This window comes from Castor canadensis, chromosome 7, assembly GCF_047511655.1.
Source record: "Castor canadensis chromosome 7, mCasCan1.hap1v2, whole genome shotgun sequence".
In the NCBI taxonomy this organism is placed as follows: Eukaryota; Metazoa; Chordata; class Mammalia; order Rodentia; family Castoridae; genus Castor; species Castor canadensis.
Genome location: NC_133392.1, coordinates 13,660,775 through 13,686,166, shown reverse-complemented (window position 1 = coordinate 13,686,166; position 25,392 = coordinate 13,660,775).

Below are 25,392 nucleotides of genomic sequence, written 5' to 3'. Positions count from 1 at the left end.
CTCTTTCTAGCTATGTGACTTTGAATTCCCATCTGCCAATGGGAACACTCAAAAAGATCAGAGGTGGAGACTCTAGCTCCCAGCCTGATGTCTGTACTAATTAATTGTCTTTTCTCTTCTTCGTCCCTTTTGTGGAGGGTGCACCAGTGAGAGCCTGAATGTAGTGACTGGGGTCACCAATCACAAACTAGAGTTCCCAAAGGTTGACCTCACCTCCCCAAAGCACCATGAAATCAGGGCTTCTCTGTGCATTCTGGTCTCTGAGACCATGTCTGCCAGAGCCCACCCTGGAGGGAAGGGGGTTTCACATCCTGTGTTACATTGATGACAGCCCTCTTGGGCAGTCAAGTGGCCCTTGTGCTTTTTAGGTGAGATTGTCACAGGCAACACAGTCTCCAGGCTGCCGCTGGCAGTCCAGCTAGGCTTCCTCTGCTGTAAATGAAAACTTCAGGTCTCTTCAGAATGTCAGAGTCTGTCACTCATGCAGAAAATGCGACGTGATATCAAAGGCACACAGAGCTCAAGAAGTATTAGGCAGCCTTTATGGGCCTGTCAAATGCCATCCCAAGGGGCGGAACTTCCTTTACCTGATCTCTGGAGTAACTTTTGATCTGGTCCCTGATACTTCTCCTGGATACAGTAACAATTCTCTCTCTCTGAGCTGGGCAGAGAATCCTCTGACTTTGGGTATGGAGGGCATCTGATAGCAGAGTTCACATCCAAGCAAAGTCATTGTCCCAGAGGACTCCCCCAAACTTGGCTGCATGGAAGCATTCTCCACTTTAGAGTGGGGTGCCCCCTCCATTTCTCTTCTTCCTGGCACAGGCTTCAAACAAGGCTCCTGAAGACAAACGCAGAGTCTCGGCTGTATTTCATGACCAGCTCCATGTGGATCAGTGGGGCCCTGGTGTGCCTCCCCCAAGATGCACTGCGTTGAGCTAGAACAGCCATTATTTACTGTGTCCCTTGGAGTTCACCATCCTTGTCAACTCATGTTACAACTGGAGTGTGAGCCAGTGTGGGCGCGGTCATGGATGGGACTGGGCTGAGTGCTTCTCCAGGTGGGATCTGACCACCTTTCTCTGTTTTATGTAGCTCATGGTCAAGTGTAAGGACCAAAGACCTTTAAATACTTAGCAAGGACATGTCTGAGCCAATGAATGGCACTAGGGCAGATGAAATTGTGGTGTGTGGCGTTTGCCCAGAGGAAGGAAGGGATGCATTTTCTAGTGTAGGCAAAGGTGGTGTAGGGCTAGCTGTGGCCTGGGGTTGGTACCCGAAGGTGTTGACATGAAGGATGTTAACAGAGGAAGTTCAGGATGTAGATCCAATTGAACACTCCTCATCACAAAACCGTTCTTGTCAGCAGCAAGAATGACACATCACTAATACCCATTGAAGTCCTACTAGTGTGCTGGGAATAGGTTTGCCTTCTATGCCTGTGGTCTTCTGGTTCTCAGACCCCACTTTTATTTATTTATTTATTTATTATCATTGTACTGGGGGTACATTGTGACATTTACCAAAGTTCTAATATAGTTGAATTCACCCCTCCATCAGGGGTCTCCATCTTTCAGATAAAGAAATTGAGGCTCTGAGAGTTGTGTAAATTTGCTTAAGGACAAAACTTGCCAGTGGTGGAGTTGGGATTTGAACCCACCTTCTGATTATGTGTTTCCTTGTGTAACTGCTGTCCCACTCTGTGGCTTACTGAGGGGAGGGTGTGCGCCTTGTGTTTGCAGCCGAGCTCCATCCCAGCCCTGCACGTAGCAGGTGCAGCCCAAACCTCCGAATCTGGCTTTGAGGTCCCTACATCCAGGACACCACTGGGTCTTGAGTCTGCCTCCTGCTTGCCTGTCCATCAGGGTCTACAGGAACTTGCTCACCATCCTTGGGATTCCCATGCACCTTGATGATGGTCACTCTTGGGTCATGAGCCCTTGGCAGGCTGAGGGGCCTACTCTTCAGAGTGAAGGTGAGGCAAAAACATAGGCTTTCAAGACCCCATTTCTCTGTTTTTGTCATGTTCACCCTTGTTATTGCACAGCTGGGTCACACTTATTAGAGAGATAGGAATTATAATACAGCAGGGGAAAAGTGGGGCTGGACCACTCGTGGGATGCCTAAAAACTCAAGAGAAAGGGCAAGGATGGGATAAACCACCCATGGATGTGGTAGTTCCTTGCTGTGCCCTGTCCTCAGATCCTCCCCTTCTCCACAGTCCCCTCCTTTCAGTCTTCCCAGAGTGGGTCTCCAGCCCACACAGGCGAAGCTCCCTGCTCTGCTAAGATGGTTGGCTTCCCCCTGGGATTCATATGCTTCCTTCCCATAGCTGATCTACAATCTGTGCAATCCTGGCAGCCATTTCCAGAGGCTGAGTGATTTGGGGTATGTGTGTGTGTGTGTGTGTGTGTGTGTGTGTGTGTGTGTGTGTGTTTAGGAGAAGAACAGAGGTCAGTTAAGCTGGACAGTTTACGATGGGCTTGGCTACACTCAGATCTTCTTCCAGAACTGCTGCCAGAGGGAGGTGTGAAGGGATCCAGACAACTGGTAGGCAGCTGAGGGATCAAGGAGTGCAAAGGAGCACACACTTTCACACACACAACTGAAACAACACACATCCCACATAGAGTATACATCTATAATTCCATGCACACAAACCCATGTAACCACACATACACATAAGTGCATGAGATAAATAAGTATGTGCACACTTTTGTATATACCTCTGCTAATGGCACATATTCTCAGAGAGGGACAGTATAGGTCATCCTCAGGAATAAGGCACTGTCCCAGAGGCATCCTCTCCCTCAAACCCCTTCTCTTCGTGGGAAAAACCTTGATATCAATGAAGAGGGTCTCAGTTTCCCTCCTTATCCTTCTTTGGCCTGTCTCCGGCTGTCCACTGAGATCCATTGCTTAAGGAACTGAGGGGCATATCAGACCCATCTACTCTCTGCAGCTTCGCAGAGAACAGTAGAAAGTTTGAAATTAACTCATCTCTGGACAACTCACTTCCTGAGCAGAGCATTTTCCAGAGGGAGCGGGGAGGCACATGAAGATGTATGACCCTCCAGTACAGACAAAGCCCTGGGTCCCTTGCTATCATGGAGCCATTCAAGCTTAAGCAACCACATGAGTAAATGAATCATATTGCTGGGGCTTAAATCCTTGCCACGGCCTGAAATCCTTGCTCTGTATCTGTGTGAACTTGGGCCAGTCATTTGATCTTCCAACTTCCCCTTTCTGTTAAATGGACATTGTATATCACATTCATCTAAGACAAAGCTGTAATAACAAAACAAAGAAGACTCCAAAATAGAGTCACTTGAAAAACATATGTCTTTTCCCCTCATGTGTCCATCCTAGAAGAGCAGCTAGGTTGATGGGGAATTCCTATTCATGTGGTCTTCTAGGGACCTGGAGATCTCCCATCTTGTGATTCCTCCTCTGCTTGACATTGTCCTCAAGTATATGGTCAACCAAATGGTTGCCCTTTTATACAGGAATGGGAAAGAGAGATCATAGTAACAGTTTACTTTTGGAGTTGAATAAATGACTTCAAAGTTGTATACATCACTTGTAACGACATTCCATTGGTCTAAATATAGTCACATGACCAGACTAGCTGCAAAGGATCCTGGGAAATCCAGTCTAGCTGGACAGCCATGTACTGTCACAACTCACTTTCTATGGGAGAAGGGAGCTTGCTCTTGGGTGAATAACTAGCTGTCTAACCACGAGTCATGACATTCAGGCAACTTTGGCAAGGACCAAGTCAGGTAATGTGTACAACACTCAAAGCATAGGACCAGACACACAGCCTGCACCTGAGAAATGGGAGTCACTATTGAATCATTTCAAAGGAATTCTTTTAGGATGAATGTTAGAATAATGTGATCGGAGTGCCCATTTCCTAGGTCCTATGGTGGCACAAGTGGTATGGAAAAAAATAAAAGGGCAGGAGCTGTTTGTAGGATGTGCCAACTACTCAGGTCCATGTCAAGGCAGACTCTCTAGAAGGATCCCTCAGATGAGACCTAGGGCATGAAGAATTGACGATGGCTAGAGGGTGTTTTGATGCTATCAGGCAACAGCCTGTGACTTGGTTCTCACACGGCTGGCAGGTTGTGCTTGTTGCATTCAGTGGAAGTGTTCAGGAGGGGGCAGAGCAAGCCAGCAGGACATGGGGCTCTCCTGTGTCACCTGTGTTGAGTCCTATCCCTGAACAAATCACCTCCGTTTCTGAGTTTCATTGTTAGCCATGCACAATGGAGTCAAGACAACACTTCCTGTCTGGGGTGGTTATGAGCTGAAGGGAGACAATGGGTGTGTATGGACTCCGAGGGTTCTGCAGATGTGAGGAATTAGGTAATTAAGGAAAAGTGGGGGAATCCATCACCTGCAGTCAGGTGTGTCTCATGTGGTGGCTGGGTGGAGCCCGAGTACCTGTCCAAGTGAAATGCCTTCCCATCCCCTGGGAGTAGCCACAGAGCTGTCAGTCCTCATCAGCACTTCCTTTCTGGGAGCTGCTTCCCTTCTGTCACAAACTTGGCACAGTTCAAACCTCTGCTTCAAGAGTTATTTTCTTTGGGTTTCCTAAATCCTCTTTTATCAGGAGAAGACAGAAAGCTCCACATTTCTCCCCACCTGGAAATCACCAGGTTTCTATGGGTATCCTTGTCTCCTTGCTACACTTGTGTGTCTATGCTCCATAATTTCACCATGGAACTTTCAGGAAAGGTAATTGGTGACACAGGATTATGGCAGGTAGCAAGAGACAAAGAAGCCAGTGTGTAGGGAGAAGGACAGGATTCTGGGGACAACACTGAGGTGAATCCTGGTCTTGCTTCCTGCTACCTTACTTCAGGTGTCCCTTCAGAAAAGCCTACAAAGTTTCCTCCTAGAAAGAGCCACAGCTCACAATTCATGTGTGAGATGGGACACCTATACTGTACCTTCAGCTGCTCTGGAAGGTGTTTCTTTCTATGCCTTTCTCTTTTTCCTGGCAGCTGGACATAGTAATACAAAGTTATGGTGGCAGCCACTTATAGACAACGTCCTGTGCTCCCTGTTGGGTTGGGGCTGAACCTGTGCTTGGATTTTCTCAGCAGCTCAGGAAGGGATGGTTGCCACATTTCACAGATGAGGGAGCTGAGGCTCAGGGAGCTTCCGGGGTTTGCCTGAGATGGTGCCAATGGTAGAGTGCAGAGTTTGTGTTTGTTTCAGCTCTGTCCTTCTGGCTCCATAGCTGGGACACTGGGGCAAAGAACAGGGAGAAGGAAGCCTCTGCCTTAGATTGACCTCGGCTGGTGCTGCATTCCTCAAAGAGACCCTTGCAGGCACCCTGTCTTCAGGTTATCTGGATCCTTTGGAGTCTATCCCATGAGGGACATTTTTGAGTCTCTGAATGTCTGGCTCGGGCAGTTGTGGGTTTGCCCTGAGCTGAGCAGTCCTGAGCTCTCCAGAGTCTAGAACCCACCGAATCTCCTAGCTCTGCATCCTTCTGTGTATGAGGACCCATGAAACACGGCTTTCACATCTGTTTAGAAATGTGTCTTTTGTATCTGTTTAGAATCTTAATTGAAAAAACAAAGTGATAAAAATATACTTCCAATTTATAATACATAGAAATAGACCTGTATACTATTCATCACACTGTCTATAGGAATTGGTAACGAAGGTACACATGTGATAGGTGATTCTCAGAAGAAATACAAATGGCCAGTAAGTATATGAAAGGATAACCAATCTTACTATAGATCAGGGAAATGCAAATTAGGACAACAATAAGACAACATTGTCATTCATCAGATAGGCAAAAATTAAGTCTAACACTATTAATGATGACCAGGGTGTGGGGGAAATACTCACTTTTATCTCTTTTCTGTGCACAGGCTATAAATCAATGTGGCTAGAGTGCAGAGGACTACAGTAGAGATTATTAAAACACAGCACACGTACATACACACTGGGGTTTAGCAACTATGCCTTTTTGATTCTGATAATTCTAGTTTTCAACATGAAACAAACCTTGAATACTGTATAAAATAGCAAAAACACTGGAAATAAGTCAAATGTCTGTCAGGGGAGGGATATTTATACAAATAATGGAATACTCACAGGACGGAATAACATGTGGCCATTAAAATGAGTTAGCAGATCAGCATGGACCAAAGGGAAAAGATTTCCAAACCATTGTTTGAGTAAAACAGCTGAAATTAGGTGGTAGCCATTCCATTGAGCCCCCTTTTCCTCCAGCTGGCCTTCCTGGTGATGGATCCTACTTGCGATGCTCTGAAGCCCACTGCCTGGTTGGAACGGAGGCCATGCCACCCATGGCAATGGCTGGATATAGGCGGGACCATGAAGCAAACCCATGCCCAGGAAGGACAGGACAACTATGAGCTTAAGGACTCCCAAGTGGCCAGCAAGGATGCTGTCCTTAGCCAGCATGCCTCTGCCCTCCACTCCTGTCTAACTCCCTTGTGGTCCTATGGTCTCCCAGCCTTTCCCCTGTCTTCTCCCTGTGGTCTCCCCCCCTATTTTCTCTCACATGGGAACTGCCATTAGTAAGATCCTTACACACTTAATCCCAGCTGGGTGCCCTCTGGTTGGAAGGCCCTGACTTAATCATGCTATTAATGACGAGGTTCTCAACTTCTAGTGGGCTTTGGAGCCCCCCACTTGGGGGACATAGAAAATGCAGATTTCCAGGCTCTCCACTGGAGGTCATGATTCACTAGGTCTGGTGGGAGAGCATCTGGGAATTTGAATTTTAAGAAATTTACACCTGCCGTCAGGTTAAGCTGAGGCAGAGGACCACAGTGAGAGTACTCTGTTAGTGTCTAACACACACAATTTTTAGTATTGCTACAGACTTACTTGCCATGCATGGGAACATGAAGGAAAGTATCTGAGAAGCATCCCAGCAAGGTCCTAACAGTGTCTTTCTCAGAGGCAGGGTCTTACGATGGAAATCACATGATAAAGAGGTGCAGAACAAGAGAGAATTCTGAAGTACAAACTGTGAGTTCAAATCCAAGTTTTTCAACCTACTGGCTGCGGGACCGGTTGCAAGTTCTTAGCCTGCACGTGCCTCATGTTTCTGACTTACAGAATGACATTAGCAGTCCCAGTCTCTAAGGTGTACGGGGATTTAAATGAATGCCTGGAAGGCATTATAACCATGTCTTGGGCAGAGTGAGTACCACAAGTTGGCTGTTTTACTCTTTAATGAAATGGATGGCAAAGGGTCTTTAACTCTATCTGAACTTTTTTGCAATAAGAATTGGTAATGTATAACTGTAATTAAAAACTTTTATAGATTTCGACAGTAGTTCTTATGTTCTATTGCATAGTAGGGTGACTATGGTTAAAGTATTTAAAAATAACTAGACCATCACCACAAAGAAATGATAAACTCAGGAGACAAAGGATATGGCAATTATTCTGATTTGATTACCACACAATGTAAACAGGGATTCAAACATCTCAAGATACCCATAAATATGTACAACTGCCATGTGCTAAAAAAATGAAACAAAGTAATTTTTTGAAGTTTTTAAATAAAAAGAAGAAAGATATTTGTGCATAAGCTTGTATTTGGGGCATTTTCTGCATTCCATCAATGTGCAAAGTTTAGTAACCACAGGAAGACAGAGATTCCTTGCCAACGTTCTGCTCACTTTCCACCCACCCCTCTGAAAACCCTAAACTGATATATTGTGAACCTGCTTTTTGACCCAGTTTCTTGATAGGAATCAAGCACTACGTGGCCCAGTCTGTGGAGGGTCACAGTCAGAGAAGCACAATCCGTTAGCCACAACGAATCGAACAGGAATTGAAAAGGGATTCCAAACTTGAACTTGTCAACTCAACAACAGTTCATTTTTTTGTTTGTTTAACATTTTTATTAGCATATATTAGTTGAACAGGGGGTTCACTGTGACATTTGCATATGTGCTTACAATGTACCTTGGTTAGGGTCACTCTCTCCATCACTCTCTCTCATTCCCCTCCCCCTGCTTAAAACAATTCCAACTGGTTTCATTGTTCTATTTTCATACAAGTGCATAAAATACATTGACCATATCCGCCCTCCTTCACCTTCTCCATTCACCCCACCCTCACCACCCCTGAACAGGACCTATTTTGCCTTCCCCTCTCCCCCATTATTCAGCAGCTTTCAGTGCATTTCAGTGTGCCATCTTCCTACACCGGTGCAATGTATCTCCATATCTTCTCACTCTACCATTCTCTTGCCCTTCCCTGCCTCCCCCTGTCCCCTAAACTAAGACATGCTCTATATATATGTCTATAAGACCCTGTGTGTGCTTATGTATGCATTTATCTTTGAGGTCTAGCTTCCACATAAGAGGGACATGTGACCTTCGTTCTTCTGATCCTGGCTTACTTGGCACAAACACATCCATCTTCCCCCTCCCTGTCAATTGTCCCCAACAACAGTGGCTTTTGAGTGTCCCACCCTGGAGCTCACACACTGTCACCCTGTTAGCTAGGTTCTGTTGCCTGCCCTTTCTCCTCAAGTTTTTAAAGATTGGTAGCAATTCAATCTGTCTGCATTCTTTTTCTTTTAATCTTCATGTTCCTGGTTCCTGAATTCAGCGCACAAACAAAAGCCCCAAGATGAACTCAAGAAGAAAGCTGTCTCCCACCTCCCCTGCCAGCAATTTGCTCGAATGTGCATCACCGCGCACCCATGGAGACCTGGGAAGGCTTGCATGTTGACAGTACTGGTGGCTGTCACCCTAGATTCATCAAGAAGGCAGTTTAATTAAGCCTGAGTGTTAACAGGCCTCTTGTTTTCAAGCAAGCCACTGCTACAATAAAAGGTTCCTTTTCTCTGGCACACAATCCTATTTTTGCATTGTGCAATTGGCCATGAAACCTTCCTGATCAAGGAGATCGCGTCACATTTAGCAAGAGAAGGAGGATTGGGGAGGAGGAGGGAGGAGCAGAACAACCTCAGCTTTCTAGTTTGGTTTTTCCAAATTTCTTTGTATTTATTTAATCTTGATTTTCTAGACCCTAGTTAAGGGATCACACTTTCTATCTTTGCCACTCTACCTATGAACATAGTAAAGATTATTTCCATTTTTAGATGGGTAAACTGAGACTTAGAGAAACTCACATAAACTCATTCGACTTGTGAGGGAGAGCCTCTATGATTTTTTTTTCACTGTTTTGATTCCTTTGTGGCACTGAGAAATAGCAGAGCAGAGCTCGGTTGCACCATTTGATATCTGTAGGAGATAAGAAAGTTTTGTAATGTGTCTTAGCCTCATTTCCTCATCTGAAGATATGATTGTAAATGCCTAGATGAGGGGACTTCTATGCGAGTCTTTCTGTGTATGGGTTCAGTTTTCCAGCAGGAAAACCAGGACCAGCGTGAGTATGGCTGAATATAGATTCAAACTCTTACTACTCGTCATGTCCCCTTCTCCCTTACTGTCTTGTATTCCAGATGCTCTAGAGATAAAAACAAAACAAAGCTAGATTTCTAGATTCTCTTGCAGCTAGACACCTACCTATGACTGAATTCGGCCAAGTAGACGTACCCTGCAGAACTTGGAAGTGAAGTGAGTGGAAGACATTGGTAGCCATGCACCAGATCAGATGGGCAGGCTGGCAGGGTGCAAGCATTTGGGCCTGGAGCTAGCTGAAGTTGCAGACAGAGCGTTCCCTGCTCAGTCGCAGACAGAGGCTCTCATGAGTGGCTGCAGAGACCAGGTCTTCATAGAACAGCAGTCTGAGGTGTGGTTGGTACTGTTTCTCCTGGCAAAGTGGCTTCTTGGCTGTGACATTATTTTCAGTATTCAAATCCAGTTCCCCTAGCCCTCCTAGAGATTCTAAGAGCTATGCCACCCTCTTTGACACATCCCTTTCTGCTTAAGCTGACTGGATTCTGATGTCTGAAAATAATACAGAGTGTCTTTCAGGAATACGGAGCTGGAAATATCCAAGTTGAGTGTGCAAGTTATCTCTGAACCAACGCATTTTAAAATGTATTAAATTCATTGTACGTTTCCAGATCATACCATGAAGGCAAGGAACTGAGGTAGTTTCTGAATTTTCTGCTGGATTTTCATTTTATGAATTCTTTTAACTACCAGTGGTCATTTTAAGTGAACAGTGTTCATGCACCAGTAGAGGTAGGCCATAAACTTAACAGGGACAATTTAAGCTTTTAAAATCAAATTATAATTCTGCAAAACAGGAAGGAAAAGTCCCCAGAGATCAAATCATCTCTATGACAAGCAGTTGGTATTGTGCTAATTACAATGGAAGCCACTGGTTATCATCTGGTTAAATGGAAAAACAAAATACATTTGGTTGGGGATTAACAGAGACTGCACAGTAGAGACAGTGTGGGACACCTCACATTAGGAGAGAGACAGGGGATGCAGTCAAAAGACCAGATCACAGATGTGCTACATGCTGGGGGACGCTGGCCAGTTAAGGACGGAATATCTACTGTGTGGTGAGAATTAAATGAGGCAGTGCGGGTCAATGGTCACAACAGGTAACAGCTTGCAGGGATCTCTCTGCTTGCCTTCCCCTTACCCGCCTCTGCAAACAGAGGTCAACACACAGCCACTTGCCACGATTCTGTATGGAATTAAAATTTGGAATATCAGGTCATGCTCAGCCTGTGTCAGAGAGGCTCTCTAAGGACCCACGTGAGTCTTTTTGGAGGGTGATAACTCCTTTTGTGAGGCAGGCACATCTTCATGTAATTTTTTAGCTTTCTAAATTTGAATTTTTTTTTAGTGGAATTGGGGTTTGAACTCAGGGCCTTATGCTTGCTAGGCAAGCATGCCACCATTTTGCCTGTGCCTTGTTTTTAAGTTAGTTTTTAGGTAGGGTCTTACCTTTTGTCTGAGCCAGCTTCAGATCACAATCCTTCTACTACTTACGCTTACTGGGTAGTTAGGCTGATTACAGGTACTTACTCTCATGCCTAGTTTGATTGAAATGGGGTTCAAGACCGGGTTGAAAAAAAATTTTTTTGAATTTTTTGTATAGGACAGGGCACCCTTTTCCCACAAGTTTTAAGATATGAGTGCTCTGAGAATTGTCCATTCACTAGTCAGTCCCTCTAAAGGGACTTGGGGACATCAGAGACTGAGGGCAAGGAAGCCAGGTTGATCACATGAGAGCAAAAGCCATTGTTGCTCTTTGCAGGGCCCTTCTGTAATCTACTTTGTCTCTGGCTGGCAGTTCCAGACCCTCGTAAAACCAGAAGTTGGCTGTGTCTCGAACCCCTCCACCCCACCTCCCTTGTCACCCATTCTGTCTCCCATAATCCTGCTCTGTTGGGCTCTCTACCCTACCAGCTGGTGTGTCTGCCACCATTAACCGTTAACATGTTCTCTGTTTTACCTGCCACTGCCCCCAGGCAAGCTGCCACACTGCCTCTGGTCCATGTAGTGGACTAACCTGGGGCAGACTCAGGCCAGAATGTTTGTCCTTGGTCCTTGAGATGTGCTGAGGCTCTTGAATGCTTTCTCTCAACCACCATGAGGCAGGAAATTGGTTTTCCACCAACATGCAATTGCCTCTGTCCCAAAGACTACATTCCCAAGCCTCCCTTGCAGTGAGGAGTGACCACATGATTCTCGTCCCTAAGATGTAAAAGGATCTCCTGGGAAATATCTTTACAACAAGGAGTATGCGCCACCCTTCCTCCTTTCTGCTGGCTAGAGCAGATGATGTGATGGCTAGAACTATGGCAGCCATTTGATGCTGTGTGGTAGATGACAGTGACAAAGAAAGAAGGTATCTGAAGCCTGAGATTCTGGTGACCATGGTGCTACCCGGTGCTCCAGACTGGTGACCTGTAACTTCATTAATGTGAAAGAGAAACATTTGCCCATTTATGTCATTGTTATTTTTAATTTTCATTGCTAACAGTTGAACGTAACTCTAAGTGTTCTGCAGACAGAACTCTAGCTTGCCACAGGGACGAAGGCCACAATCCCAGAAGACTGCAGAGAGTGTTTCATCCACTCTCCATCTTTCTTCCTGAAAATCATAGCACCCACTCAGTCCTCTGCTCTCCCATCTGTGAAAGGGGCAGAAAAATGGCTCTTAAGTTACTTTGAGTTATAGAACTTTTACGAATGTTGCTTAAAGGTATGGGCCCATCCCCTCAAAAACAAAACAAAAAAACCCACAAAAATACATAAATATATGAAGTGTTGCTGACCATATCCAGAGATTCCTGGAGGCCTCTGCGGCTGGTCAGTGAGCCCTTTTAAGGCTCAAAGCATGGGGAGCTAGGAGCTATAACCTGAGACCATCTTTCAACCCAGGCTTAGATCTGCACCCTCATTTCCTATTGTTTTAAAAAGGATTTTGCAATTCTTCTCAACTAGGAAAAAAATCGGATGCATCCAAAAAAAAAAAAAGATTCAGCTTCAATTTTCCCAAAAGAGTACATTTCTGGAAACATATACTGTGTCCACATAATATATAGATCAATATATAAATATGTTAAAACTGTATGTGTGCATTATGCATGTGTGCGTGGACGAACGTCTATGCACACATATATACATTTGCATGTGTATATGTACATGATATATTCATAACAATATGGATATGAATTGTTTATGTAAAATCCTGAGGTTTTTTGACTTCCAGGCATTCTGATGAGCGTGTGATAACCTGGAAACCTTCTGTGTCTAGAACTCTGGCAGAAGTCCTCACCACTGCGTTAGCCCCAGTCCTTAAATCTTCAGGTCAGTTCTTAATTGGCACCTTTCTGGCTCAAGTAGGAGGCCACGCAGAAATGGATTACACACGCTGAGTGACCCCTGGCATAAATCTACCACTTTGGGGCTGAGGTGCGTGGAGGAAGGAGTGAGCCACAGTTAGCCTGGCCACAGCCCACACTGTATTTCTTCTTCCTTGGATAAACAGAGGTAAATCTCTGTCACTGTCCCTGAAACATATCTCTAACAACACTGCTACAGAGCTGAATGAACTCTGAAGGTAACTAGAGAAAGAAAAACAGAAGGTCAAGGGTGGGTGCTCTAGGTGACCTCATTTCGCCACTTGGAGCTGGCTCGGATTTTGCCAAACTCTGTCTTCATTTAGGTAGTTGTTTTGATACTGGCACAAATGAGGTTCATTTAAAAAACTAAAAACTGAGCAGAAAGCTTGGCTGTGTTCTTAGACACAAGTTTTCCAAGGGTTAGTTTAGCTATAAATTAACCAGTCTGCAAAATATATAAATAAATGAGTTGCTTTGTTCTGCACTGTGTCCGGTAGGCCTCTCTAGCTGCATGTTGCGAAGCTGGTGGCCATTCTACCAGCCAGCGCTTTTATAAATAGTAATCAGTGACATATTGAGAAAAATTGTACCTACAAAAGCAACGTCCTCCATGCAAATCAGGCCCAATTCCCCACAGATAAGGATCTTTTTGATGGAACACATGAAAACCTCCAGCTCTTAATTCTTTCATTAGTATTCCAGGCAGATGGCTGCCAAATAACAGAGAATACTGTCTGAACTGCTGTGTCTGAAACCTAATATTGATTTGTTTAATAGTGTCAGGAAGTCAAAATTCACAAATCTCCTGTCGATTGTTTATGAGGCAGTTAGCAGAGAATTGGTTGCCCCTGCTTAATTAATAACTCATTACTGAAATTTGATTATATGCTTGAATGCTTTAAATGGGTGTTCTAACATGGTGTCTGCAGAGTGGTGCCGCAGCAAGGTAAGGTGGCTGGGAAGCTTCCCTGTCTAGACTCCTGCCACACAAATCTCCCCACAGGCGGACCGCGCGGCCTTTTCTGGTGCCTCTCCCACAGCCTACTTCACTGGGTTTGTAGCTGTGTTTCAAAGGTGTTCTAAGTTCCCCTGGAGCTGAATAGAGGGTGCACCTGAAGTTTGAGGTGGAGACATTTCTACAAAAAGTACTGAACGGGAGCATAATTGATTGGTCTCTCGATCAGGAGACACAGATCTGTGACATGGCTACAAAAGCTCAAAGTCTGGAGGGAGAGGAGTAGCTGGGGGCCAGGGGGAGGGATGGAAATCCCTTTAGCCCTTAAATGTTATTATTTCAAAAAACAAAAGTCCAGTGTGGCCAGTCTCCCCATGTGGACAGAGAGGCACGACAGGAGCTGAGGAGGACCTGGCCTTATCTGACTGTGTACTTTGAACCTGGGGTTTAAGGGGAGGTACTGCTCTGTATGACCCAGTGCCCATGGCAGACGAGGGAGCTTAGGGCCCAGGTGAAGGTAACAGCAGAAGGTAAGAGTGTCTCTGTTGTACCTCCATGTTGAAACAATGCCTCTGAGAGATAACATGCTGGAGGCTGGGCCTGCTTGGAAGGGCAGCTCTCCCTCAATAGATTTGTGATGTGGACACTTCCCCTTGTGGCCCCTGTGGAACTGCCACCCCCACCCCATCCTGGCCTCACCAAGGGTGAACTCTGGCCAGGCCTGATGGGCCTAAGCAACTCTGAGCCCTTCTATTTTCATTTTAGATGCAACGTGGGGGAGGAAACAGGAGGGAGGGATATGTCACCTCTGTATGCCACCAGCCACTGTGCCGGATGGAAGGATGGCAGGAAGGCAAATTTGCTTTCCACCCCAGCATTCCCTGTGGTGCAGGACAGGGTCAGGTCTCCAGTTCAGCCCCAAGGCATTTCCAACTTCGCTCACAGTGCCCTAGCCATCTGGGATGCCACAGGCGTGGTGTCTAACGAGGCCTCTGCTGACTTTTATTGGCAAAGCAGAACTTGCTGTGATAGTTGATGACATGGCTGCCAGCAGGGCCTTCCTGTGGTACTGTTCTGGGAAAAGTGGAAGAGTATATTCTAAATTCTAGACAGTGACTCACAAAGGAGCTCTGGGGACCAGCCCCTTTGTCATGCTGAGGTACATGAAGAGGCCACGGTCAGTCCTGTCCAGGTGCTGTGGCCAGTGTCCTCTGGAGCTTGCCATATGGCTGTTCCTTAGGAGGCAAAAAGCAGCTCAAGGCCGAGCATGGTCAGGACCACATGATATGGCTGTGACATTGCAAGGAACAGAGGTCACTGCCACTGGAAAGGCCAATGAGGGCTTCTGGGAGGACATGGGACCCACATGGGACCTTGAAGGGTGGGTGGAATTTCATGGGAGGAGGGTTGGTGGAACATTCCAGGAAGGCCCAGGAGCCGGCTGGTCAAAGGTAGGTTTCGGGGTGGCTACTGGCCAGGCCGGCTGGGCGGAGGGTAATATGACCAGGCTGTCTCCTGCCTGGGGTCTTAATTGAACCAGTCAAGCTTTCAAAATGAACAGTTGATCATTTGATTAAGAAGGGCCTTTGACTCTTTCAAGACCCATGAGACTGATTTTTATCAGCATGGATGAGAACGATTTGCACAGAGGAATGCCAGCCAGACCAAGGAAAGAGGGAGGGATGGAGGAAGGGAGGGAGGCCTCAGCTGCCCCTGAGGCCAGACTGTTCTGTCCTGTCTTAATGGAGGGTCCCCTAATGGGTGGGATCTCAAGGTTGAGGCCAGAAACCACTGCCCAGTTTAGGGTGGCTGGGTCCCACAGTCACACTCGCTCCTGTGGTGTCACTCCTACTTGTCAAGCCTTGGGTTTTTCCTGAAGGCCTCTGGTCAGGAGTTCTCCAGCAGCCTTGGCTTGGCTCTCCCACCTTCAGTGCAGGAGGGCTTGCTGGTGTAGGCCATGAGGCCGATTTGTCAAAGTGCTGCTAAGAATTTTTGGTTACAAAAAAAAAAAAAACCAAAAAAACAAGAGTCAACTCTTTTTTTTTTAAACTCTAATTTATTATGCTTGATTACGCAGCTGGAGTGGGAAGGTAGCTGCTGTTTGTAGTTAAATAACGCCTCACAATTTCTTAAAGAAATGATCTTCAAAGCTTGAACGGGTCAGTGACTCCAGTACAAAGGGAAGATTGATTTCCACCCTCCCACCCTTTGTTCCCAGAGTTTAAAACAGACACGTTTGGGTAAATTAGTTTGTCTATGTTATTAATGGAAGAAGTTATTAAACTCCCATAAATATACAGTGATATCTCACTGAAAATGCCAAATTTATTTTGAGGAAAAAAAAGTCAGAAAGAAAATGCAGAAAAACTCAGAAGAGTCTATTGGTTTTTATGATTTCATTTTTAGAGGTAAATTTGGATCAGGGAGCTGGAGAAATGTGGGCTCTAGGTGTCTCCCAGTGGCAGGGTAAAATGCCAAAAAGGACCGCACAGCTGCTTAATGGGCAGCATTTCCTGGTGGGATGGTGGGAGGCACAGGGAAGATGTCCTTCCCCAGGACACCGGGTGACATGGTGTGTTCAGCTTTGAAACTAAGGGCTGGTGATGGGCAAGGGAGAAAATGTTTTCTCTGCTCAAGGGCTGTTTTGGGAACAAGGATCAGAGAGAGGGCTCACCCAGGTGACAGAAGCAGCCTCCAGGCCATGTCCAAGAGTGCTGGGGTGGGGGTGGGGGCATGTCTGCTGGAGCCACTGTGGGGACTGTGCCCAAGGAGCTGGGGCTTGAGGCTTGAGTGTGTTCAGTGACAGTTCTCCAGTCATTCATGTTTCGGCATGCAGGCTCCCGAGTTCAGCATCTCTGAGGCTCATGGGGACCCTGGGAGCTCTGCTGACCAGGTTGTGTGCTGAGTTTGCAGATGGTGAAAGACAAACCCCAAAGATTTTTGTTTCTGCCCTCTGAGTAGAAAAGGGAAATACAGAAAAGCATTTGGAAAGTAAAGGAAACCTGAAAGAAGAAAACCTAAACGACCGCCAGGTGACTGTCAGCGTTTTGGGTTTTTTCCTATTGCAGTAGACTGTCATGGGTGACCACACATGACAACGTGCAAGGACACACACACACACACACTGCTCAGCAAGCTGGAGACTATTGTGTCTGCTTTACATCATAATTTAATTCCCCTTCAACACATCTGCCTTGGGTAGAACTACTGCTATCTGCATTTACAGGAAACAGTGGCACAGAGAGGAGGATTTGAATTCAGAAGAACCAGCTGGCTTCCGCTCCAGGGCTCCATTCCTGACCACTGTGTGTTTGACCTCTTCATATGTCCATGCGTGTGTTCAATATGGATGACGCCACATCACGTCTGTAATCTTGGTGGCTTGGGGACGGGGGTGCAGCCCAAGGCCCTGGGTTCAATTCCCAGAGCCCACATCAACAGCAAAACCACCCCATCCTCCCCCCAGGCCATTTTTTCCACTCAGTGTTGCTCTTTGTTACTCCGATGCCACCACACCTCTTCTGCAAAGGTCCCCAGTGGCTGCACCACCAGGTGGAAAAGGGTTGCTGGCACTGCTGTCTTGTACGGAGCCCGCAGCCCAGGCCTGGGCCCAGGGCGCTCTGACCCAGAGCTCAGCAATCTTTTTTGCTCTTTTACTGCTGACATAGTCACAAAATAGGGCAAATGTGAATCCAGAAGTTGCTTAAATATATTGTCAAATTCAGAACCGGCCATGGGATTGGCGTCTGCAGGGGCTGCTAAGCAGCATGTATGATTCTTGGATAAGATTTTTTTTTTCTCAGTACCTTCATTTTCCTCATTTTAAACTATGTGTGAAAAAAAAATTCAACTCAAGACTAGGAAGCTCTCCTTGTCTTCAGAGGAACTGATCTGCTTCTTTCCTTTCCTCCTTCATAACTCCTTCTCCCTTTTCCTTTTTGCTACCAGGAAGTTCAGTGCTAAATCTGAAGCCAAACTAGTCATGTGGTCCTTTAGGCCTGTACGTTTCTCTTTTGCTGTCCCTACTCTTGTTAGTCTATTCTCATTTACATTTTCTTAGATTCGGTTTTATGGTTTCCTGTTGCTATGACACATGGGCTCCTGACAGTGACTTCCACTGTACAGCAAGTCTTGACTTCTCAGGCTGGCAGCTTCCCACTATGGGGAGAGTTGAGAACAGTTGTCCTGAGGTGTTACTGTGTCCTGTGTCACTGCTTATAAAATTCACAAAGAGCCCAAATCTCAGTCATCCTCCCAAGCCTCCTGGGAGGAAAGAAGGATTGCGCTCACCACTTCAGAGCTGAAGGAACCAAGGTGTGGAAAAGAGTGGCTGCTTCAAGGCCCTGTCCAAGCCCAGGTCCCTCTCCTTCCTACGACTCCTCTGAAATGCACCATGTAGCCTCAGCGTGGGACTGGGGATTCCTGGCCGTTCCTCTTCCCTAGCTTTGTCCTCCTCTGTATGTAGGGTTTCCTACAACTTCCTGGTAGGTGAATTGATGGGAATTGCTACCCTGAGCAATCTCTTTATATTTTGAAAACTATATGTTGGTTTTAATAAATTCTAATTAGTGAGATTGGTTTTCCATATATAATAGTAATATGACATGCTCCTTTAAAAATGTACTAAAGTTATTTTTAAGGCAAATTAATTTGAAGTAAAATTTTGAGTAAATAACAGAAGGGTAGTCATGCTTCCTGCTCCTGGTTGCTTGTCCTGCTGGCCCTTAGCCCTATTCTCAGCGCACCTCCAGCTCCGCGCTGCATTTGCAGACCTGGGTGCGAGTCTGAAAGAGATGACTCTGGAAGACCGAATGTTCTCATGAGCTAAAGAAATAAATTCCTAATTTTAAAAGTTCAGGTGAACAGTGATGGAGAGTCCTTAAGGCTGAGGGGTTCCAAATCAAATATCCAAGGATTAGGTAGAGTCAAGAAGCCCAAGTTAGCTACCACGGCAAGCCAGTTAATCTCTGTACCTCTGTATGCTGATCTGTAGAATGGACAATAAAACCTATGTGGTTCAGCTAAAACTAGCTCCAGGATTCCCTGCCTTGCTTCAATAAAAGTGACAATCTTTCTTTCTTATGTTCTTCTCCATAGGCCCAAGCACACAAGCCAGTTCACCCTTAGGTGGCTGTGGGTGTTAAGACTTGGACGCATTCACTTTGTAGACCTCCAGACTCTGCAAGTGCTTGGTGCCAGAGGAGGACCCTGCCTGGGCTCAGGTTGCTCATCTCCAGGATGAAGGTGGATGAATTCCATCTGGTCTGGCAAACAGAATGACTTCATAAATGACTGTGCAGAAGATTCTGAGGCCACACCCAAGCTCCATGGGAACCAGAGGGACCTCAGCACTTAGAAAGATCACAGGACTGCGACACAGCCAGGACCCTCTGATCCCATGAGTTTTACTTCTTGCCCAAAACACAGGACTTGGGGAAAGCCTGCCTACCTGTCTTTGTATCTTCCCTTCTCCTGGCCCCATCTCCATGGTGACAGTGTGATTTCCCCCTGCCCCACCATTTCCTAGGGGAGCTCTGGGCTCACATGAGCCATGGCTAGGATTTAGCTTCCATTGGAAGCACTGCTGAGAACAAAGGGGAGCACCCTCCATCATTCCTGGATCGCAGTTGTAACTGGGGCTTTGGGAGGCAGCCGCCACTCAGGTAATGGTTCTCAAACTCTACTCCTTGTGGGTTTTGGGGCCACCTTCAGTAGGGTGAGGGCCTGAGATTTTTCATTCTAGCAAGCTTGAAGGTGATCCAACACTGCAGGTATGTGGAATACACTTTGAGAAGTCTGTGTGCACTTGTTAGAGCTCACAGTTCCTAGACGTCATCTTCAGCATGTTACGATTGAGCCTTCTAGAAACCCCAAAGTGCATGAAAAGACAAGTAGCTTCATGCTAAGTGAAGGAACTGAGGCTCAGAGAGATTACTGACTACCTCAAGGATACACAGTTCCTGGGGAAGAAGCCCTTGTTCAAGGTGAGAGTCACTGTCCCTCGGGCTCCGCTTCCCTCACTACAGAAGGAGGTCTCTCACCTCAGGACTGTACAGAGAGTTGCTGCTCCCTGGCTCTCCAGCAGTGTCTCATTCTCTGCAAATGCTTCTGGATGACAATTGTATCCAAATGAAAATTGGCATTTTTTTGTTGTATTGAAACCACTTTGGATCAGCCAAGAAGACCAGAAGTTGATGTAAGAAATTCCAATAGCAATGTTTTTGTCTATATGTTTAGTCTTTTAAAGTTCTGATTATTTTGATGTATTAAGGATTTTTTTTTTTGGCAGTACTGGGGTTTGAACTCAGGGCCTTGAGCTTGAGAGGCAGGCACTCTACCACTTGAGCCATGCTCTCAGCCCTTTTTTGCATGGGTTATTTTTGAGATGAGGTCTCCCTTTATGCCTAGGCTGGCTTGGACTGAGATCCTCCCATTTACGTTTCCTGCGTAGCTGAGATGACACACATATGCCACCATGCCCAGCTTCTATTAGGGAATTTTAACGCTTAAATAATCAGGTGTGTATCAGAGGATATTCATGCTAGATGTTGTCCACGCTGCCAACCTATCAGTCTATTGCTCAACTTGCAAACCCTAACCCTCATGTCATGATCTTGGGAATGCTGCAGGATACTACCTGCATCAGTTAACTTCCCCATGTGTCATCTAGCCCATGGGGCAGGAAAGAGTGCCTCTCTAATGCAAGAGGTGTGAAGATTCAATTAATTACAAGGATGCATGGCAAATTCTGAATGCCCATGGATGACAGCCGTTCTCTTAAAAAAGTCTACTGGACACCCTCTTGTTCCATTATCACTTTATACAGCTCCATGGGTGAGCTCTTTGCAAGTATAGACCTCTTTCCCTTTCTTGCTCTATCTCTTGAAGTCCTGTTGCACATAGCAGTTGTCTACAACTTACTTTATGAAGGTGTGCAGAGTTTAGAATACTTGGAAATCCTGGAAACTTGTCTTTATACCAGGAAACTGGGAACCCCAAAACATGAGTGATGGGTCACTTCACAGAAGCTGTGGCAAAGTTTTTGGAGCACCATGCTGTGACCCAGCTCCCAGAATCACCCTTCCATCTCTGTGGAATGCACTCAGACTCTGCACCACTCACCATTCCAGACATGAGGCCTTTGAGCATCACCTGGAATCAATGGATCCCTCAGGACACTGGAAATGAGTTGTGTGAGTCTCGCTCAGCCCTGCTACCTACTGATGGAACCAGGAGGGATGAACATTTTCCTTTGGATGCCTAACTATGAAAGGAAAGAAAGAAAAACAAGAATCTCAGTGGATGTCAGAGGTTTTGTGGTTTGGTCCAAAATCAGAACCAAAAGAAAGAATGGGTCTTATGTCCAGTGGCCTCAGATATAAGACTTTTTGTTAATAATCATTGTCATTTATCAGTGGCTCTGTGGGCAGAGGTTTTGTGGCACTCTGAGGCTGGTGACAAAAGGGGCTTTGCTGAGTCTCCCCAGGTGGATGGGTTTCACACTCTTTAGCAGAAGTGCTTACACAACCCTAAACAAAGAGCCAATTGAAGAAGGAGGAGGCATAACATAAGTGCATTTCAGGAAAAGAGAGAAAACACCAGCTCAGGCAGCATTGTATACTCGCTGTGAGGCAAACTACCTCCAAACAGTGGCTTCCGTAATGTGTTTTAGCCATCATTTGTCCAGTGAGGCTGGGCTCAGCTGGGTGGTTCATCATTTGTCCAGTGAGGCTGGGCTCAGCTGGGTGGTTCATCTTCTCTAGAGACACTTCCTCCACCTACAGTCAGCTTCAGGAGGGGAGGTGGCTTTACAGCTGGAGGCAGGCTGGCTATTAGCTGGGCAATGGGGACAGATGCACCATTTATGTCACATCAACCAGCAGGTCAGCCTGAACTTCTTTAGATGGTGGTGGTGGGAAGTGCAGCAGAGACGGTCAGAGAGACAGAAACAGAGAGACACAGACATACCGAGGAAGACAATGAAATGCTTCTTGTAGTATCACAACTGGGGCAGTGTTGCTTCTTCCTTATTTTACTGGCTGAAACAAGTTATAGGCCAACCTAGATTTAGAATTACAGTCTGCAAAAATAAACTGTACCTCTTAAGGGAAGGAGCTGTAAAGTCACATTGCAAAGGGGAGTAGTTGTGGGGAGGGGAAGGACTTTGGGACCATTTTGTCTGCAGACCATTTTGCTACTGCAGACAGGGAGGACTGAGCAATCAACAACCATTAGAGGAGTGAAGGAGATTGGAAACTGTATGTTGGGAATGAGCTTTGCTGAGGATTTTCAAATTCTATTTAGCTTCTTGGATATCTATTGGGACCAAAGATAGGAATGGTGAGTGTGGTGAGGTTTAGATCTTGGTTCACTTCTGACCAGCCATGTTGCTTTGGGGAGTCAATGAATCCATCTTAGCCTTAATTATCCTACCTGTAAAATGGGATCACAGTTTCTGCTTGCTTTTGGATATGAAGTATCTCCCCAAAGGTTTCTATAGTGAAGGCTTGGTTCCCAGATGGTGGGTACAGTCATTGAGATGTGATTGGATCATGAAGGCTCTGACCTAATCAATGGATTATCTCCTGTTGGGTTCATGATTTGACACTATTATTGGGAGATGATGGAAACTTTCAGAAGTGGGGCCTAGGTTAGGAGTTAGGTCAGTGGGGCAGGTCCTTGGGGGCTTTACCTTGTTCCAGCCCTCTCTCCATCCCTCTCTCTGCTTCCTGGCTGCCATGAGGCAAGAACTTTTCCCTACCACTTTTTCACACTGCCATGATGTTCTGCCTTACCACAATCCCATAGCAATTGATCAAATGTCCCTGGATAGAATTCCCTGGTACAGTGAGCCAAAATAAATCCCTTCTCCCTTAAAAAACAAAATCTGACTAACACAGAAAGTTGGTACCACAGAAGTGGGGTCATTGCTGTGACTGTTCCTGATGATATAGTTTAGAAGCCTTTGGAACTGGAAAACTTGGGTGGGTGGAACCTGGAAAATTTGGACATACAGATATAGAAGCCCTAGAATGTGATAAAGAGAGTTTAATGAGCCTTTCTGGTGGGAAGTCAGAAGACGAGATTACTGTCAGGAATAACAGTAAAGACCAGGTTCTAGAGGTTTCAGGTAGGAATGAGGACTCATTGGGAATTGGATTACAGGACACTCATGTTATATTCTGGCATGAACTTGTCTGTATTTTGTCCCTGTCCTAAGACTTTGCAGGAGATTGAATAATTAATCTGGTAGAGGAAATTTCAAGGCAGCCCAGCATTCAGGATTTGGCATGGATATTGCTGGCTATTTTAGTCAAATTCACAATGAGAAATGGGAGCAAAAAGCATAGAAGAAAGATTGAGAAAAAAAATTATTGTTTGTTCAGAAAAGAAAGTGTGTAAAGTTAAGCAAAGGAAAGTGTAGCTGCTGACTGTATTGGGACCATTCAAAAGAAGCCAGGTTCCTTGCACTAGGACAATAGGAAAATGACTTGAGGTCATCTCAGGAATCAGTGATATGCCACCCACACAGGCTCAAGGTTATAAAGGTGTAAACTCCTTTGAAAGACTTTCCCTAGAGAAGAGAACACCCTGTCCACACAAAGCCACTTAGGAAGTTATTTTCCCAGGACTCATGTAACTGTGCCCAGTTGCCTAGGGCTGTGAAGGCCACTGCAGCTGCTGTCCAAGTGAGTCCAGTTGAGCTGGCAGCAGACCTTGGTGTCATCCCCATGATGCTGATTTTACAGGCATGCAAAATGCAAGAGTTGTAGGCATCTTCAACCCAGATTTCAAAGGAAAGCCTGGGAGGCCAGGCAAGGTTTAGCAGTGTCAGGATCCCTGTGGGCAACCCCTATTATGGTGATGTGTGAAGCTGTGAGAGTGAAACTAAAGATGCAGTGGAGACCCCATGAGGTTAGATATGCCAGGGAAGTAAAACATTTGTGAAGGAAAGCCTCAGGCAATGAGGCAAGACAGCCTAGGACAGAGGCTCTATGTACTGCAACCAACAAGCCACATGGGTGGGGCTGCCCAGCAGCACCTGAGTACCACCATGTGCCGCAGATGCTGGACACAGAGTTACAGAATTTAATATTTACTCTGCTGGTCTCCCACCCTTCCCTGCTAGTCTCCTATTTCTCCCTTTGGGCATGGGAATGTGTACCCTATATGATTGCATGCTTAACTATTTTAACTTTTTTCCTGATTTTACAGAGGCTCACAGCTAAGTGTTGTCTTGAGTCTCAGAGGGAACTTTGGACTTGGACTTTGAGCAATGCTCAAAAGGAATTGTTAAGACTTTGGGGACTCTTAGAGATGGACTGAATTCATTTTGCATTATGACATGCCCATAAGTGTTTTGGGAGTTGGTGTGGAATGTTAAGATTTGGATATGAAGTATCTCCCCAGAAGGTTTATGTGTTGAAGGCTTCATTCCCAGCTACTGTATGCAATCATTGAGGTGTGATTGGGTCATGAGGATGCTGAGGTAATCAAAGGATTAATTCCTTGATGGACTCATAATTTGATGTCGTTATTGGGAGATGATGGATACTTTCAGTGGCAGAGCCTAGTTGGAGGAGGTAGATCACTGGGGTCTGGTACTTGGGGCTCTATCTCATTCCTGGTTCTTTTGTGTCTCTGTCTTTGTCTCTCTCTCTCTCTCTCTCTCTCTCTCTCTGCTTCCTGGCCACCATGGTGTGAGCAGTTTTGCACATGTTCTTGCTGCCATGATACTCTTCCTCACCACAAACCTGTAGCGATTGATCAAGTGACAATGGACTCAATCCTCTGTGACCACAGCCAAAACAAATCTTCCTCTCTTGAGGAATTTTCTCAGCAATTTGTCACAGTGACAGGAAGTCTGCCTAACACTACCTCACAGAATTGTTGTAAGTATTAAAGAGGCAATGAATTTGGCATACGGTTGCTGATGGAAAAACAGGTGTAATAATGAGGAATATCTGGTACCAATAAAGTAGCAAATAGCAGCATATATGATGAAAGGTAATAAATAATAAGCAATTAGAATTTCCTCCAATCAAATGTGCCTGGAATTTTCTATCCTGGAAGGCAAAATGGCCTCCAATGTTTACACCAACATAGCCAATTCAGCCATCAAAACTGGCTACTAGCCACTTAAGTCTTCCATGACCTCACGTCTCCCAGATCTCTGTTGAAATGGGCAACACACTTAGTCCCGGGTCTAACCTTGGCTGTGCATACCAGGCCAGGGCAGAAGGAGGGGTCTTACCGAAAAGTCCAGGTAGGCCTTCCTTGGTGCAGGAAAACCTCTCTGGTTTTGTTCTTGTACCGCATATGATGGGCAGGGAAAGAGCAGGAGGGAAACCAGAGAATGAAGCCAAGTTCTAGACCAGCAATCTTGAATAAAGCTTGTCTTTTTCCAAGAACTAGCACTAGCCACACGTGGCTGAGCACATGAAATGTGGCTAATGAAACCAAGGAGCTGAATTTTCCATTTAAATCATCTATGTAGCCACTCATGGTTGGTGGTCACCATATGGGATAACATGGTTCTAGACGGTTGAGCCTCTGAAGAGAAGGAGCCTTGGGGTTGCTATGGCACCTGGGCATCACCTTTTAATAGTTCAAGGCCTCATCTCAGGGCTGTGGG